Raw genomic sequence first — 3,819 nt, 5'->3', positions numbered from 1 at the left:
ATGATACATAATCTACTACAGCTAACAATATATATACATACACATGATACATAATCTACTATAACTAACAATATATATATATACACATGATACATAATCTACTACAGCTAACAATATATATATGTACACATGATACATAATCTACAATAACTAACAATATATATATACATACACATGATACATAATCTACTACAACTAACAATATATATACATACACATGATACATAATCTACTACAGCTAACAATATATATATGTACACATGATACATAATCTACAATAACTAACAATATATATGTACACATGATACATAATCTACTACAGCTAACAATATATATATGTACACATGATACATAATCTACTATAACTAACAATATATATATACACATGATACCCAATCTACTTTTACTAAAAATGTATATGTACATGATACATAAACTACTGTAACTAGCAACACATATTCACATGATTTATTCATGTGACACTTGAACAAACTAATAACATAATTCACATAATACGTAAACGAAGTAATAACACAATTAAGATAATACTAAAATGATTGCCCCTAACAACATATTTACGTGATATATATATATATATACACACACAATTGTAACAGTATAACTTATAATGTATTGATTTATCTCCTGGAATATTGTAATAGCTTCTAATTTTAAACTCCAAGAACTAACATTTTAATATAGTATCTAAATTTATGTAACTAATAATATGTATTATAGAAACTGTAGTAAGAACTGATGAAAAATAAACATAGCAACTACATGATTATATTTGCATTATTATAAGTAGTAAAAACTTTTCCAGAGACACAGAGTAAGTGTATGAATCAAACAAGTAATTAAAACTACATTCCATTATTTCTTCGATACTACTTTCATTATATTATATCATATTATATATATATATATATATATTATATGTGTGTACATATAATAGGATTTATATTTATTTTTCATCTGATTTTCTTATTATGAGGATTACTTTGCGTTGTTATTTTAGTATGTAAATTTAGAGCTAAGTTAAATCTTCTGAGCTGGTGAGATATTTTTGGGATGACGGACGAGAACACTGACAACAACAGGGTGTATTCATGCATTGTCAGCCTTATAAGTTTTCATTTCATGACATTATATAGTTTTAACTATCTCGGTATACTAAATTAGCTACATTGATCAGTGGGTTATGTTTTAGTTCTGATTCATTAGGTAACTTGCTTTCATTAGAAAGTATTAGAAATATTAGAAAACAGCTGTTCATAAGCAACCTGTTACTCTGAAACAGAATCTGAATTATTGTTTGAATAGTAAGACATATACACACACAGCAACGTTTTCACCTGACAACGTTTGAACTACTGTATCTACGAACCAGTAGACTTTCATATTCTCTGTTGTACGCCAGAACTGTTCTAAACCATAACACAACTGTCTTAACTTATGATAAGTACCCCAATATTACGTGACAATTGTTTGACTAATGTTTGGGATAATATCCATTACATTTTGACATCATCTATCTATTGTATAGGATAGCATGCATCACAAGGTAATACTGTCTGACTATTGTACCTGATATCATATATCACATTTTAACATTACCTGACTATTGTATGGATAGCATGAATCACATTTTGATATTATCTGACTATTATACGGGGTAGCATGAATCACATTTTGATATTATCTGACTATTATACGGGGTAGCATGAATCACATTTTGATGTTATCTGACTATTATATAGGGTAGCATGAATCACATTTTGATATTATCTGACTATTATACGGGGTAGCATGAATCACATTTTGATATTATCTGACTATTATACGGGGTAGCATGAATCACATTTTGATATTATCTGACTATTATACGGGGTAGCATGAATCACATTTTGATATTATCTGACTATTATACGGGGTAGCATGAATCACATTTGGATGTTATCTGACTATTATATAGGGTAGCATGAATCACATTTTGATATTATCTAACTATTATACGGGGTAGCATGAATCACATTTGGATGTTATCTGAATATTATATGGGGTAGAATGACTCACATTTTGATGTTATCTGTTGTTTAGAATAACGCGTGTCACATTTCCTATAACTATAATTTTATACCCGATTCTTTTTCGTATTTTACACAAAATAACCTTTTATTGAAAACAGTTGTTGGATATTGATATTAACACCGAACATCTAGAAGAAATGAAATATGTAACGGCTGTCCTATTTTATTTCTAATTATTTTCAAAGAAAAAAAAGATTGGATAACTTAATCGAATTTGCATTTTTATTTCATTATATTTTTGAAGGAAGTTGAAAAAAAAACACATTTAGGAGTATACATTAAATTAACTGAGTATACGTTATATTAACTGAGTGTACATTAAATTAACTGAGTATACATTATATTAACCGAGTATACATTAAATTAACTTTCTTACATTTATTTCTTTCAATATTTGTAAATTAACAAATCGTTCGTCGTTACTCGATCAAATAATGTAAATCTTAACAGCGTATGAATTGCATATACAATTATATATTTATATAGATGTAAATATACATACGTCGTTTAAACACGCATTTAAGTAGACAACTTATAAAGTGTATAATATCCTTTCTAGTTACTGTCATTGTTTAATTGACCATGGGAGTGCTTTGGAATAGAATGTTTTAAACTTTAAAGCATTCACCGTTTTCATTACTGAATGGCGGGCGATTCTTCTGTTGGCGACTTTTTTGTCTTTTCGTTGTGCACTACCAAAAGTCTCGGTTGACTTCAAAATATAATTATTACTGAAATTGTTGAGTTATGCAGGCAACAATATCTTGTATTTAAACTGTTTTTCACGAGACACGCGAGTATTTTCAAACAAATCTACACTGTGGTTCCAGTTCTTTAATTCTGTTGATGACGTTGCTAATTTAAGCTTTAGTTATTGTTCTAGGAAAAGAAAACTGAAGATGCCGTTTATCTAAATAAGTGCAGGAAAGGTAACGCCCACTATTAGTTCTGAAGCAAACCATTCTCTTTATATAGCTATTATGTTCTCTCTAAGGTATTATTTACATTACGAATATAATTCAGTATGTTGATAAAAATCTGTATCAAAAAATAATAAACCGTTTCTCTAGGGTACAACAGTTACCCAAAAATTATACTTATTTTTAAATTTCAATACTTTATTACAAAGTTTGTTGTTAAGCACAAAGCTACACAATTGGCTATTTGTGTTGTGTCAACAACGGGTATCGAAGGCCTGCTTTTTAGCGTTATAAGCCCTTATCGCTGAGGGGCTTGTAACAAAGATTATTCCTTTTCATTTGTCTGTTACCAAATTGGGCATGTATATCACAGCTGAAATTTAAGTCATTATATTAATAAATGTTCATATATATTTCTAAGTTATTACCGTTTTCTTCTATTTTTATGTTCGTTCTAGAAACCTTTCTTTGTTTATCTAATTATAGGAATTACAACATTTACATCCGGGGGGTCCTTCCCCGTGGTGGACAGAGCGCAGATATCCTTTTGTGTAGTTTTGTGCTAAACAAAGAACAGTAACAATTTATATTTATATTTAGACGATATTCAAGTACATATAGATATAGTTGAAGGAACTGTGTTATATATAACACGATATACAACACATGTAAGGATTATTAGAACGCACGTAAAAGTTACTACAGTTCACATAGTATACTTCCATTTTAATCCACAATGTCAAAAACAGAAATCTGATATAGAAAATAAGATGACAGACGCCTTCATTCCGTTTAGTATATTTCAAGTT

This window comes from Limulus polyphemus, unplaced genomic scaffold, assembly GCF_000517525.1.
Source record: "Limulus polyphemus unplaced genomic scaffold, Limulus_polyphemus-2.1.2 Scaffold5685, whole genome shotgun sequence".
Taxonomy (NCBI): Eukaryota; Metazoa; Arthropoda; class Merostomata; order Xiphosura; family Limulidae; genus Limulus; species Limulus polyphemus.
The sequence above is the reverse complement of the archived record's forward strand: the minus strand, read 5'-3'. Positions refer to the sequence as shown.